Source organism: Pongo pygmaeus, chromosome 10, assembly GCF_028885625.2.
Source record: "Pongo pygmaeus isolate AG05252 chromosome 10, NHGRI_mPonPyg2-v2.0_pri, whole genome shotgun sequence".
NCBI lineage: Eukaryota > Metazoa > Chordata > Mammalia > Primates > Hominidae > Pongo > Pongo pygmaeus.
The window spans coordinates 55,489,691-55,505,808 of record NC_072383.2 but is presented as its reverse complement, the minus strand read 5'-3'; the positions used below and the strand labels follow the sequence as shown (position 1 = coordinate 55,505,808).

The 16,118-nt window shown below is 39.3% G+C and overlaps 1 pseudogene; it reads right to left on the bottom strand.

The window, feature by feature from the left end:
* Positions 1-14,874: 14,874 nt before the first annotated feature.
* On the bottom strand, positions 14,875-15,456 carry LOC129010723 (large ribosomal subunit protein uL13-like; annotated as a pseudogene).
* Between the last annotated feature and the right edge of the window lie 662 nt (positions 15,457-16,118).

Sequence of the window (16,118 nt, the reverse complement as noted above, 5' to 3'; positions counted from 1 at the left end):
AGGGTGACTATAGTCAATAATAATTTAATTGTACATTTTAAAATAACTAAAAGAGTATAATCGGATTGTTTGTAACACAAAGGATAAATTCTTGAGGGGATGGATACTCCATTTTTCAGGATGTGATTATTACTTATTGCATGTCTGTATCAAAGTATCTCATGTACCCCATAAATATATACATATATACACCACTGTGTGCCCACACAAAAATACAATTTTTAATTGTATTTAATTGATTCCTTATCAGAACAGCATTGGGCTTACAAACTCATCAACATTGGGAGGGCTGGGTGTAGTGGCTCACTCCTCTAATCCCAGCACTTTGGGAGGCCAAGATGGGAGGATCACTTGAGCCCAAGAGTTTGAGACCAGCCAGGGCAACATAGGGAGACTGCATCTTTACAAAAAAAAAAAAATAGCAGGGCATGGTAGCGAGTGCCTGTGATCCCAGCTTCTTGGGAGGCTGAGGTGGGAGTATTGCTTGAGCCAAGGAGGTCAAGGCTGCAGTCAGCCATGATCACGCCACTGCACACCAGCCTGGGTGACAGAGTGAGACCCTGTCTCTTAAAAAAGAAAAAATACATTGGGAGCTAGAAAATAATATAAAATATCTTCAAATTTTTTAGGGAAATTATTTCCAACCTATAATTCTATGCTCCACCAAACTATAATGTTTTTTGATTCAACATTATTTTTGTATAAATTTGTGAAATACAAGTGCAATTTTGTTAGATGCATAGATTGTGTAGTGGTGAAGTCAGGGCTTTTAGGGTATCCATTACCCAAATAATATGCATTGTACCCATTAAGTAATTTCTCATCATCCAGCCCCCTCAAACTCCACCATCCTTCTGAGTCTCCATTGTCTATTATTCCATACTGTATGTCCATGTGTACACATTGTTTAGCTCCCACTTATAAGTGAGAACATGCAACATTTGTCTTTCTGTTTCTGACTTGTTTCACTTAAGACAATGGTCTCCCATTCCATCCATGTTTATGCAAAAGACAGATTTCATTCTTTTTTATGGCTGAATAGTATTTCATTGTATATATAGACCACATTTTCTTTAACCAGTCGTCCATTGATATACACTTAGGTTGATTCCATATCTTTGCTATTGTGAATAGTATTGCAGTAAACATACAAATGCCAGTATCTTTTTGATATAGTAATTTCTTTTCCTTGGGTAGATACCCAGTAATGGGATTGCGGAATCAAGTGGTAGTTTTATTTTTTAGTTCTTTGAGAAATCTCCATACTGTTTTCCACAGAAGTTGTACTAATTTACATTCCCACCAACAGTGTTTAAGTGTTCTCTTTTCTTCATATCCTCACCAACGTCTGTTATTTTTTGACTTTTCAGTAATAGCCATTCTGACTGTTGTAAGACGGTATCTCACTGTGGTTTTAATTTGCATTTCTCTGATGATTAGTGATGTTGAGCATTTTTTCATATGTTTCTTGGCCATTTGTATGTATTTTTGGAAAAAATGTCTATTCATATCCTTTGCTCACTTTTAATGGGGTTATCTGAGATTTTTGTCGAATTTTAGTTCCTTTTATATTCTGATATTAGACCCTTGTTGGATGTGTATTTTGCAAATAGTTTCTCCCATTCTGCACGTTGTCTGTTCATTCTGTTGACTATTTCTTTTGCTAGGCAGAGGCTTTGTAGTTTAATTAAGTCCCATTTGCCTATTTTTGTTTTTTGTTGCCTGTGCTTTTGAGGTCTTAGTTATGAATTATTTTCCTAAGCCAATGTCCAGAAGAGTTTTCCCTAGGTTTTTGGCTAGTATTTTTATAGTTTCACATGTTACATTTAAGTCTTTAGTCCACCTTGAGTTGATTTTTGCATGTAGTAAAAGATAAGGGTCCAGTTTCATTCTTCTGCACATGGCAATCCAATTTCCCCAGCACTGTTTATACCATTTGTTGAAAAGGATATTCCTTCCTGTGTGTGTGTGCCTGTGTGTATTTATTGATTTTTTGAGACAGGGTCTCGCATTGTCGCCCAGGCTAGAGGGCAGTGGCACAATCATGGCTCACTGTGGCTTTGCCTTCCTGGGCTCAAGCTATTCCCCCACCTCAGTCTCCCGAGTAGCTGGGACTACAGGCACATGCCACCACTCCTGGATAATTTTTTAAATTAATTTTTTGTAGAGATGGAGCCTCACTATATTGGCCAGGTTGGCCCAGTGTGTGTTCTTGTCGACTGTGTCAAAGATCAGGCCAGGCATGGTGGCTCATCCCTATAATTCCAACACTTTGGGAGGTTAAGGCAGAAGAATCACTTGAGGCCAGGAGTTTGAGACCTGCCTGGGCAACATAGTGAGACCCACCCTGACTCTACAAAAAATAAAATTAAAAAAATTAGCTGTGTATGGTGGTGTGTGCCTATAGTCCTGAGCTACTCTAAAGGTGAAGCAGGAGCATTGCTTCAGCCCAAGAGGTCCAGGCTGCAAGGAGTCATGATCACACCACTGCACTGCAGCCTGAGCAACAGAGTGAGACCCTGACTCAAAAAAAAATTTTTTTTTGACTCTAAATATGTGCATCTATTTCTGGGTTCTGTAGTCTGTTCCATTGATCTATGTGTCTATTTTTAAATGAATATCATGCTGTTTTGTTTACTATAGCCTTGTAGTATAATTTTAAATCAGATAATGTGATGCCTCTAGCTTTGTTTATTTTGCTTAGGAATGTTCTGGCTATTTGGGCTCTTTTTTCTTTCTCTATGAATTTTTTAGGATTTTTTTTCTAATTCTGTGAAAAATAACCTTGATATTTTGAAGGGATTGCACTGAATCTGTAGATTGCTTTAGATAGTATGGTCATTTTAACAATATTAACTCTTCCAATGAATGAGCATGGGATGTTTGTGTCACCTACAATTTCTTTCATCAATGTTTTGTAGTTTTTCTTATAGAATCCTTTCACCTCCTTGGTTAATATATTCCTAGATATTTTATTTTTTGGTAGCTATTGTAAATGAGATTGCCTTCTTGATTTCATTTGCAGCTAGAACATTATTAGTGAATACAAACACTCTTGATTTTTGTACATTTATTTTGTATCCTGAAACTTTACTGAATTAATTGATCAAATCTAAGAGTTTTTTTGGTGGAGTCTTCAAGATTTTGTAGATATAAGATCATATTGCCAGGCACAGTGACTCAATACCTGTAATCCCAGCACTTTGGGAGGCCAAGGCAGGCAGATCACCTGAGGTCGGGAGTTCAAGACCAGCCTGACCAACATGGAGAAACCCCGTCTCCACTAAAAATACAAAACAAGCCGGGCATGGTGGCGCATGCCTGTAATCCCAGCTACTTGGGAGGCTGAGGCAGGAGAATCGCTTGAACCTGAGAGGCAGAGGTTGCAGTGAGCCAAGGTGGTGCCATTGCACTCCAGTATGGGCAACAAGAGCGAAACTCCGTCTCAAAAAAAAAAAAAGATCATATCATCAGTGAACAGGGATAACTTGACTTCCTCTTTTCCAGTCTGGATACCTTTTATTTCTTTCTCTCTTGCCTGATTGCTCTGGCTAGTACTTCCAGTACTATGTTGAATCAAACTATAATTGAATTGTGAATCCAGAATAAAAACTGTTTCAGACATGCAAGTTCTCAAATTATTGCTATTCCATGCACTGCTTTTCAGAAAGATAGAGAATTTATTATGCCAAGACAAATTAGTCAGTCGAAAAAAAAAAGAGAGAGAGAGAAATGCTTGAAGTCCAAGAAATGGGATCCAGCACAAAAGAGACAAAAGTAATCTCCAGGGCAATGGTGAAGGGAGATGCCAAGTTGTATAGCAGGACTAGAGATCAATTCATCAAAATTAGAGCAGTTCAAAAGGGTTTGAGAGTGATTTCTTTAAGAAATACATAGACTACCTGATGCATTTGAACTTAGGGAGAAGAGATTTGCATGAGAAGAGTTTGCAGATATATTAGGGGCAAGTTGGTAGAAAGCTAAGAAGGATAAAGGACAATTATTAATTCTATAAAAATAAAAGGTTGTGCTAGAAAAGCTAAACAGATTTCTGTTTTCTTCAATATAGTAGGTTAGGTATTCAATTGATACTCCCCCACACCCAAAAAAAACCACTAAAAAATGCTGGGGAAAATGGAAATATCTTCTTAAAAGCATGGTAGAGCCAAGAAGACAGTAAAGAATCAACAGGCCAAAATATAAAGGGGGTCAGAAACCTAAAGAAGTATTCAAAAGAGCAGTCACATTTGCTTGGAGGGCATCTACCGCATATGCAGACTTGAGCTTTGTTTTCTAGAGGAAGGGACGGAAGACTCACCAGGGTGGAGAGTCTGAGAGGAGATTCCCCAATGTATTGAACTTTCCCTTACCTCCCCATTCTCAGGCAACTGCAACAAAAGCTGCCTTGGTGTCAGAGCAGAGGAATTTGTGACCACAAGTGGGCCCTTACAGAAATTTTCAGTGTAATTTCAGATTCAGGTAGTTTAAAAACAGACAAACAAAAAAATCTGCTTAATTTGTACATTTAGTTTGATATAGTCCTGAAGAGGTGAGTATAATGTGCCCAAACATGTGGCAGAAACAAATCCAAATCTACACTAGAAAAATGTCTTTTCATCCTAGCACCAAAGAATGCCTGCAAGTCATTTTCCAAGGAAAATTAGTAGCGCGCGCACACACACACACACACACGGAGACCTCATAAATAAGAACCAGAAGAAATAACAACAGCAAAAACTGAGCCCAAAAGACTTTAGATATTGTAATTATGATACAGATTCTAAAATAATTATACTTATTCTGTTTAAAGAAATAAAAGAGAAACAAGAATATATTGAAAAACAGAAAACGAAAGAAATAAGGAATAAATAAATAATAATGTAGTATATTTAAAAATAGAGGCTCCAGAAGTAAAAGGTATAAAGTTCTAAATTAAAAAATGAGACTTTACTGAATTCATTTATCAGATCTAGGAGTCTTCTGGATGAGTCGTTAGGGTTTTCTAGGTATGTGATCCTATCCATACACCACACCAACAACCAAGCTGAGAATCAAATCAAGAACTCAATCCCTTTACAACAGCTGCAAAAATATAAAATACTTAGGAATATATTTAACCAAGGAGGTGAGAGATCTCTACAAGGAAAACTACGAAATACTGCTGAAAGAAATCAAAATCATAGATGACACAAACAAATGGAACTATATCCCATGCTTACAGATAGGTAAATTCAATTGTGAAAATGACTACACTGTCCAAAGCAATGTACAGATTCAATGCAGTTCCCATCAAAATACCATCGTCATTCTTCACAGAACTAGAAAAAACAATCCTAAAATTCATGTGGAACCACAGAAGAGCCCACACAGCCAAAGCAAGACTAAGCAAAAAGAACAAATCTAGAAGCATCACATTACCTGACTTCAAACCGTACTACAAGGCTATAATTACCAAAACAGCGTGGTACTGCTATAAAAATAGGCACATAGACCAATGGAACAGAAATAGAGAATCCAGAAACAAAGCCAAATACTTGCAGCCAACTGATCTTTGACAAAGCAAGCAAAAACATAAATCGGGGAAAGGACACCCTATACAATAAATGGTGCTGGGAAAACTGGCAGGCCACATGTAGAAGAATGAAACTGAATCCTCATATCTCACCTTATACAAAAATCAACTCAAGATGGATCAAAGACTTAAATCTAAGACCTGAAACTATAAAAATTCTAGAAGATAGCATCAGAAAAACTCTTCTAGACATTGGCTTAGGCAAAGAATTCATGACTAAGACCCCAAAAGTAAATGCAACAACAACAACAACAACAACAACAAAGAGACCTAATTAAACTAAAAAGCTTCTGCACAGCAATATAAATAATCAGCAGAGTAAACAGACAATCCGCAGAGTGGGAGAAAATATTCACAAACTATGTATCTGCCAAGGGACTAATATCCAGAATCTAAAAGGAACTCAGACAAACCAGCAAGAAAACAAACAAACAATCCCATCAAAAAAACAACCCCATCAAAAAGCAAACAATCCCATCAAAAAGTTGACAAAGGACAAGAATATACAAACAGCCAACAAACATTTGAAAAAATGCTCAACATCACTAATTATCAGGGAAATGCAAATTACAACCACAATGATATACCACCTTACTTCTGCAAGAACGGCCATAATAAAAAAGTCAAAAAATAATAGATGTTGGTGTGGATGTGGTAAAAATGGAACACTTTTACACTGCTAGTGGGAATGTAAACTAATACAACCACTATGGAAAACAGTATGGAGATCCTTTAAAAACTAAAAATAGAACTACCATTCAATCCAACAATCCCACTGCTGGGTATCTACCCAAAGGAAAAAGAAGTCATTATAAGCTTATAGCAGTACAATTTGCAGTTGCAAAAATATGAAACCAACCTAAGTACCCATCAACCAATTAGTGGTTGAAGAAAATGGGGTATATATACACACGGAATACTATTCAGCCATAAAAAAGAATAAAATAATGTCTTCTACAGCAACTTGAATGGAGCTAGGGGCCATTATTCTAAGTGAAGTAACTCAGGAATGGAAAACCAAATACCATATGTTCTCACTTATAAGTGGGAGCTAAGCTGTGAGGATACAAAGACATAAAGATGACATAATGGAGTTCGGGGACTTGGAGGTGGAATGGGAGGGGGGATGAGTGATAAAAGACTACATGTTGGGTACAGTGTACACTGCTTGGGTGACAGGTGCACCAAAATTTCTGAAATCACCACCAAAGAACTTATCCATGTAACCCAAAACCACCTGTACTCCAAAAACTATTGAAATAAAAAATAAAAATAGGCGGGCATGGTGGCTCACGCCTGTAATCCCAGCACTTTGGGAGGCTGAGGCAGGAGGATCACTTGAGATCAGGAATTTGAGATCAGGAGTTTGAGACCAGCCTGGCCAACATGGTGAAACCCCTTCTCTACTAAAAATACAAAAATTAGCTGGGCATGGTGGCATGTGCCTATAGTCCCGGCTACTCTGAAGGCTGAGGCAGGAGAATCGCTTGAACCGGGGGAGTGGAGGTTGCAGTTAGCCGAGATCACGCCATTGCACTCCAGCCTGAGCAACAAGAGCGAGACTCCATCTCAAAAATAAATTTTAAAAATATAAATATAAATTTAAAAATAAAAAATAAATTTTAAAATGAATGGATAACATAATTAAATAACTTAAGAATTCTTCTTTATAGAATAATTTCAGCTAATAAGTGCAGAAAGAATGATATGCTGCCATCTTTTTACAGTCCCAATGAAATAAATAATCTAGTCAACAGTCACCAATGACCTCCAAAACATTAGTTACGTGGCTCGTGGGTGAATCAAACGGACACCAAGTGAATACACTGACAAAATCTAACATCACAAAAGGAGGAACAACCAGGGCTTCTTGATGTGATACAATAGGAAACACAGAGCATTATCTATGAAGGATTCTTGCTCTCCAAAGAAGACTTTTTTTTTTTTTTTTAAGACATAGTGTGGCTCTGTCACCCAGGCTGGAGTACCGTGGCATGATCTCAGCTCACTGCAACCTCTGCCTCCTGGGTTCAAGCGATTCTCCTGCCTCAGCCTCCCGAGTAGCTGGGATTACAGGCGCGTGCCACCATGCCTGGCTAATTTTTGTATTTTTAGCAGAGACGGGGTTTCACCATGTTGGCCTGGCTTGTCTTGAATTCCTGACCTCAGGTGGTCTGCCTGCCTTGGCCTCCCAAAGTGCTGGGATTACAGGCATGAGCCACCATGCCCAGCCCAAAGAAGATTCTAAATATAACCAACAGTTTACAGGAAATATGAGAAATCAGAGAATATGTTAAATGACACCACAGGAATGTAATCAGGAGCAAACAATCAAAGCTCCAGTTTCTTCAACAAAGTACACTGCAAGAGGAAAAAGGTGGGGAATGAGAACTGTTATAGAGTAAAAGAGATCTAGGAGACATAGCAACCAAATGTAATGCATAGATCTTATTTGGATCCTGAATCAAACTATCTATAAAAAAACTTTTATTAGTCAATTATGGACACTGGATATTATGTGATATTAAGATATTGTTGGCTGAGCACAGTGGCTCAGGCCTGTAATCCCAGCACTTTGGGAGGCCAAGGCAGGTGGATCACTTGAGGTCAGAAGTTTGAGACCAGCTGAGGCAGGAGAGTTGCTTGAACCTGGGAGGCAGAGGTGGCAGTGAGCTGAGATCACGCCATTGCACTCCAGCCTGGGCAACAAGAGTGAAACTCTGTCTCAAAAAAAAATAAATAAAGTAAAAATAAAAATACCAAAAAATTAGCAGGCGTGGTGGCGGGCACCTGTAATCCCAGCTACTTGGGAGGCTGAGGCATGAGAATCTCTTGAGCTGGGGAGGTGGAGTTTGCAGTGAGCTGAGATCTTGCCTCTGCACTCCACCCTGGGTAGGATGGAATAAGACTTTGCCTCAAAAAAAAAAAATTTGTTAATTTTGTTAGATGTAATCATGGTATTTTGGTATGGTTTTTAAAATGGTCCTTAACTCTTAGTGATACATACTCATGTATTTATTAATGGAATGGCATAATGTCTGGGATTTGCATTAAAATAATCCTGTGGGAGTCCAGGGGAAATTGGTGGGATACAGATGAAACAAAATTAAATATATTTTGTAATTGTTGCAGCAAGATGATAGGTACAGAGGGATTCATTATACTTTTGATTGTGTTTGAAATTTTCCATTTAAAATTTCTTTTTAGTAACCCAAAGACCAGTTTAGATTTAGCTGAAGATAGGATTAATGAACTGGAAGATAGATGAGAATAACTTATCCAGAATAAAATGCAGAGCAACAAAAAAGAGAGTATGAAAGAGAAAGATATATGAAGAGCAGAGTAAAAATCTAACTAGGCTGAGCACCGTGGCTCATGCCTGTAATCCCAGCACTTTGGGAGACCAAGGCAGGTGGATCACGAGGTCAAGAAATCAAGACCATCCTGGCCAACATGGTGAAATCCTGTCTCTACTAAAAATACAAAAATTAGCTGGGTGTGGTGGTGCGTGCCTAGTCCCAGCTACTCAAAAGGCTGAGGCAGGAGAATCACTTGAACCTGGGAGATGGAGGTTGCAGTGGGCCAAGATCGCACCACCGTACTCCAGCCTGGCAAGAGAGGGAAACTCTGTCTAAAAAAAAAAAAAAAAAAAAAAACTAATTGGAGTTCTGGAATGAGAAGAGAGCATGGTGCAAACCTAATGATTGGGCATTTTTCAGAACTAATGAAAGATACAAATCAACACAGATTCAAGAGGCCCAACAAATTTCAGACAGGATAGATAAAAAGAAGTCCACACATAAACATAGGATGGTGAAACCGAATAACATTAAAGGAAAACAGCAGATCTTAAAAGCAGCCAGATTGTGGGATATATGGGTGTATGCATTTGTCAAAATTCACTGCCCTTATACAGGTAAGGTCTCTGCATTTCACTGCATGCAACTTTTACCAGAGTAAAAAATTAAATTAAAAGCAGCTAGAGAAACAGCTTCCCTTCAAAGGAGCAGCAGTTTAGACTGAAAACTAACTTCTTATGGCAACAATGAAAGACAGAAGTCAATAGTTGATATCTTTAATGTGAAGAAAGAAAACAACTTCCACTAGAAATTTTATGACTAGTGTAAATACATTTCAATAATGAGGATAGCCAGGTGTGGTGGCTCATGCCTGTAATCCCAGAACATTGGAAGGCCAAGAGGAGAGGATCACTTGAGGCCAGGAGTTTGAGACCAGCCTGGGCTACCTAGGGAGACCCTGTCTCTACTAAAAAAAAAAAAGAAAGAAAAAAGAAAGTAATAAAACAACAACATTAATGTTTTCTGGAATTTAAGTAAAAATATAGAATTAAAACACATTAAAACAATAACATAGACCTTGGGAGGTAGGCGGACAAAGTTAAATTGTTCTAGGCTTCTTATATTGTCTGCAAGGATAGTATGCTGATTATCAAACTATGTCCTTCAACTTCAAATCCACCCTTCTATACACCATGATGCTGGGGCTGGTATTCTGCAAACTACATTTTGTTTTTTTGTTTTCTTTCTTAAATTGACTTATTTTTTCAAACAGCAGATTTAGGTTCACAGTGAAGCTGATCAGAAAATATGAGCATATTCATATACCCTTTGTCCCAACACATGCACAGCCTCCCCCACTGTCAACATCCTGCCCCAGAGTGGCACACTTGTTACAGCTGATGAGCCTATATTGATACATCATTATCACCCAAGGTCCACAGTTTACACATGGGTTCACTGTGGTGAACACAACTCTGTGTTGTACATTCTCTGGGTTTGGATAAATGTATAATGACCTGTATCCATCACATAAGTATCATACAGAATGGTCTTACTGCCCTAAAAATCCTCTGTGGTCCACCCGTTTATCCCTTCCCCTACCCCAGTCCCTGGCAACCACTGATCTTTTTACTATCTCCATAGTTTTGCCTTTTCCAGAATGTCACATAGTTGGAATCACAGCATTTAGCCTTTTCAGCTGGCTTCTTTTACTTAATAATATGCACTCAATGCATGTTCCTCCATGTCTTTTTATGGCTTAATGGCTCATTTCTTTATAGCACTGAATAATATTTCATGTCTGGATATACCATAGTTTAGTTTTCCATTCACCTACAGAAAGACATCTTGGTTGCTTACAAGTTTTGACAATTAAGGATAAAGCTGCTATAAACACTCATGTGCAGGTTTGTGTGAACATAAGTTTTCAACCAATTTAAGCATATACCAAAAAACATGAATGCTGGATAATATTGTAAGAGTATATTTAGTATTGTAAGAAATTGCCAAACTGCCTTCCAAAGTAGCTGTGCCATTTGGCATTCCCACCAACAATGAATGAGAGCTCCTGTTGTTCTACATCCTTGACAGCATTTGGTGTTTTCAGTGTTCTAGATTTTGGCCATTCTAATAAGTGTGTAGTGGTATCTCATTTTTGTTTTAATTTGCAGTTTCCTAAAGACATATGATGTAGAACATCTTTACATATGTTTATTTGCCTTTTTTTTTTTGGAGACAGGGTCTCACTCTGTCATACAGGCTGGAATGCAGTGGCACAATCATGGCTCACTGCAGACCGAACCTTCCACGTTCAAGCAGTCCTCCTGCCTCAGCCTCCCAAGTAGCTGGGATTATAGGCACATGCCACCACACCCGGCTAATTTTTGTATTTTCAGTAGAGACCGGATTTCACCGTGTTGGCCAGGCTGGTCTCGAACTCCGGACCTCAAGTGATATGCCTGCCTTGGCTTCCCAAATTATAGGCATGAGCCACTGCACCTGGCCGTAGTTCTTAGGCCTTTGGACTCAGACTAAGACTTAACACCATTAGCCCCCTGATTCACAGGTGTTAGGTTTGGATCAGAACTACAGCACTGGCTTTCCTGGCCTCCAGCTTGCAGATGACAGATTGTGGGACTTAATCATTGTGTAAGCCAATCCTTCATAATAAATATCTCTCTATATATCTAACTATCTACATTTCTACCTACCTGTCTATTTACTTATATATCTCTCCTATTGATTCTGTTTCTCTGGAGAACCTGACTAAATACATTTATTGTTGAATTTTAAGAGTTCTTTGATATTTTGGAAACTAGTCCTTTATCAGAAACATCTTTTGTAAATATATATATATATGTACGTGTATATACGTGTGTGTGTATATGTGTGTGTGTATGTGTGTGTGTGTGTACATATATATATTCTTGTGTGTGTGTATATATATATATATATTCTTGCTCTGTCACCTAGGCTGGAGCGCAGTGACATAATCATGGCTCACTGTAGCCTTGAGCTGTGGGCTCAAGTGATTCTCCCACCTCAGCCTCCTGAATAGCTAGGACTACAGGTGCATGCCACCACATCTGGCTAATTTTTATTTATTTATTTATTTATTTTGTGATGGAGTCTCGCTCTGTCACCAGGGTGGAGTGCAGTGGTGCAATCTCGGCTCACTGCAACCCCTGCCTCCCGGGTTCAAGCGATTCTTCTGCCTCAGCCTCCCGAGTAGTTGGGACTACAGGCGTGTGCCACTACGCCCAGGTAATTTTTTGTATTTTTAGTAGAGATGGGGTTTCACCATATTGGCCAGGCTGGTCTCAAACTCCTGACCTTGTGATCCACCCGCCTCGGCCCCCCAAAGTGCTGGGATTACAGGCGTGAGCCACCTCGCCCAGCCAAATTTTGTCTAGAGACAGAGTCTCGCTATGTTGCCCAGGCTGGTCTTGAACACCTGTGTTCAAGCAATCTTCCCACCTTGGCCTCCCAAAGTGGCAAATATTTTCTCCTAGTCTGTGTCTTGTCCTCTCCTCTCATTTCTTTTTATAGTGTCTTTTACAGAGCAAGTTTTTAGTTTTAATGAAATCCAGTTTATCAATTCTTTCATGGATCATGCTTTTGGTATTGTATCTAAAAAGTTATGGCCATACCCAAGTTCATCTAGATTTTCTCCTATGTTATATACTAAGACTTTTATAGTTTGCATTTTACATTTAGATCTATGATCCATTTGGAGTTAATTTTTGTTGAGGGTGTAAGGTCTGTGTCTAGATTCTTTTTTTTTTTTTTTTTTTTTTGGCATGTGTATGCCCAGTTGTTCGAGTACCATTTGTTGACAAGGTTATCTTTTCTCCATTGTACTGGCTTTTCTCCTCTTGTTTGTCAAAGATCAGTTGACTGCATTTATATGGGTCTATTTCTGGGTTCCGTTGATCCATTTGTCTATTACTTTGCCAATACCTCACTGTCTTGATTATTGTAGCTTTGTACTAAGTCTTGAAGTTAGGTACTATCAGTCCTCCAACTTTGGTCTCCTATGTCATTGTGTTGGCTATTTCAGATCTTCTGCCTCTCCATAGAAACTTTAGAATCAGTTTGTAGATATCCACAAAACAACTTGCTAGGATTTTTATTGAGATTGCATTGAATGTATCAGTCAAATAGGGGAGAATTGACATTTTGACAATATCAAGTCTTCCTTTCCATGAACATGGAATATTTCTCCTTTTATTTAGTTCTTTGATTTCTCCCATCAGAGTTTATAAATTTCCTTATATAGATCTTGTACATATTTTGTTACATTTAAACCTAAGTAGTTTATTTTTGGGGAGTATTGTGTTTTTAATTTCAAATTCCACTTGCTCATTGCTGGTATAAAGAAAAGCAATTTACTTTTTTATATTAACCTATATCCTACAAACTTGCTATAATCATTATTAGTTTCAGAAATTTTTCGTTAATTCTTTTGGAATTTCTACATAGACAATCATGTCATCTGTGAACAAAGACAGTTTTATTCACATTTCTTTCTTGTCAACTGGCTCCCTCTTAGTTTCTATCAATAGGATTGTTAAGGGAGACTGGAAAACTGAAAGAAAAGTGACTTTCATTTTCCTCTTTGCTTGCTATGCCTGTCAGTGTTGGCCTAGCATCAGAAGTTAGTCCAGCCTCAAGCTTCTCTCAGCTCTCCCAGAACCAGACTCATTGTGCCCCCTTAGACATCCAGCACCAACCAGGAAACATTCCCATCCTCAGAGGTCTAAGCCTCAGCTCTGTTAGGTCTTTTCTCTGAACTTTTGGTTTAGATAACCCCACCCTCTTCCCTTTGTTTCCCTAGCTCCAAAGGTGGTAGCTGCTCCTTGCAGATTTTATCTCTATGTTACCTCAATGTTTCCCTTTGCTTTTTCATTCCTCCAACACTTATTTAATTAACTCCCTGCATTGCATTTTGTATTGAAGCAGCTAGTGTTACTTTTGTTTTCCTGAATGAACTCTTAATACAAATAATACTGATTAACTTCATATTTTGATAAATGAAAGGTTTGTGTTGTAGGTAACCAGTAAAAGTGTGGATATAGAATTATATAACTTCAAATTGATCAAGGGAAAAATGAAATGAGAAATAAATACCAGTAATGATGCCACTGATTTCAGGAAATACTTGTATCTATCATCAAAAAGAATATCGGCGGGGCTTGGTGGCTCATGCCTGTAATCCCAGCACTTTGGGAGGCCAAGGTGGGCAGATCACTAGGTCAGGAGATCGAGACCATCCTGGCTAACACGGTGAAACCCCCGTCTCTACTAAAAATACAAAAAATCAGCCAGGCATGGTGACGGGTGCCTGTAGTCCCAGCTACTCGGGAGGCTGAGGCAGGAGAATGGTGTGAACCCAGAGAGGAGGAGCTTGCAGTGAGCCGAGATCGCGCCACTGCACTCCAGCCTGGGCGACAGAGCGAGACTCCGTCTCAAAAAAAAAAAAAAAAAAAAAAAGAATAAAAGTAATTTATTTGATTCTGATCACAAAATACAGGTAAGACGCACAGGCAATGCCTGTAACTTCTTGATCACACATCTTCCCAGTCTGTGCTTTTATAAATACCCTTCGTACAACAGCAAGCTAATGCTGTCCCCCAAGCGCTTGTTCACATTCTAACAGCTGCAAAGTATAGTGTATGACTAGTTGGGAAGTTAAACAGATGCCCCGCTCACAAGGTAGGGCCCCTCCAGTTAGTGTTCCAGCTCCCTTTTGCTGATATTGAAACTGAAGTAATTGCTTGCTCTGTTGGTCACAGATGAATTATGCCTGCACAATTCTTCGAGTGCTTTAAGTAACCTTATTGAAAGGCAGTGACTAAGACCCTTTCCTTGCTCCCAAGCTTCCTAAGTCCCAGGCTGCCTGTGGCACCTGGACTGCTGCCCCTGGGTCCCCCACATTCCAGGGCCACGATGGAGGAAGGGCAGGCCAGGCCAAGCATGAGGAATAAACAGTCTTTACTGGGCTCAGGCCAGGAGTCTGTGGGCCTTGAGGACCTCCCTGTATTTGTCAATTTTCTTCTCCACATTCTTTTCGGCCTGTCTCCCTAGCCTCAGGAGTTGTTTCTTCTGGTCGTGGATCTTGGCTTTCTCCTTCCCCTTCTCCTCCAGGATGGCTGTCATGGTCTGGTACTTTCAGCCAGTCTCGTGAGCCAGGCACCCCAGGTAGGCGAACTTTCTCGTAGGCTTCAGACGCACAACCTTAGGGGCAACAGGAAGCACCATCTGCTTTTTCCTGTCAGCGGTGGGATGCCACCGAACACCTGGTGGCAGGTCCTAGGCGGCCTGACTGGCAGCTGTCGTGGGGCGGCCCGCCTCGCAAGCTCCGCCAGAAGACATGGGGCCTCGGGAAGGGCTGGTGTTCATCTGCTTGTGGAGGAAAGCCAGGTACTTCAACTTGTTTCTGTAGAAATTGCCAGAAATGTTGATGCCTTTGCAGCACACGATCACCACCTTCCGGCCCAGCAGCACCTGCTTAGCCACGATGGCCGCCAGGCAGCCCAGGAGGTGACCTCGGCCATTGAGCACTAGGACCTGCCCCTCTGCCATCTTCGGCAGCCGCCTAGAAAAGATTGAATTATAAATCAGAAACTTCCCATGAAGAAAATATCAATACTATTTCTTCACAAGCTTTTCCAAAAATAGAAGAAAATGAAGCTCTTCCAAGCCTATTCAATGAGGTAGTACTACTCAGATATCAAAATCAGACAAACACAGGAAAACTATAGACTATTTCTTATGAATATAGACCCAGAAATTCTCCACAAATTACCATGAATTCAACAACAAATAAAAAGGATTATATACCACGACCAAGTGGGATTTATCCCAGGAATGAAAGCTTGAGTTAACATAAGAAATAAAATTAATGTAGTACATCCTATCCATAGACTAAAGGACAAAAACCACATGGTCATCTTAATAGACACAGAAAAGACATTTGACAAAGTCAACATCTCTTCATGATAAAAACATTTAATAAACCAGGAAGATAAAGGGACTTAATCAACCTGGTAAAAGTCATCAAGCATCTACAAAAAACCCACAACTAATATCATACTTTTTGATAAAAAATGAATGATTACTCTCTCTAATATTAGGAATAAGACAAGAATACCTACTCTTACCATTTCTATTTGACATTGTACTGGACATTCTAACCAGTGTAATTAGGCAAGAAGATGAATGTTGTATGTAGATGAATGAATGAA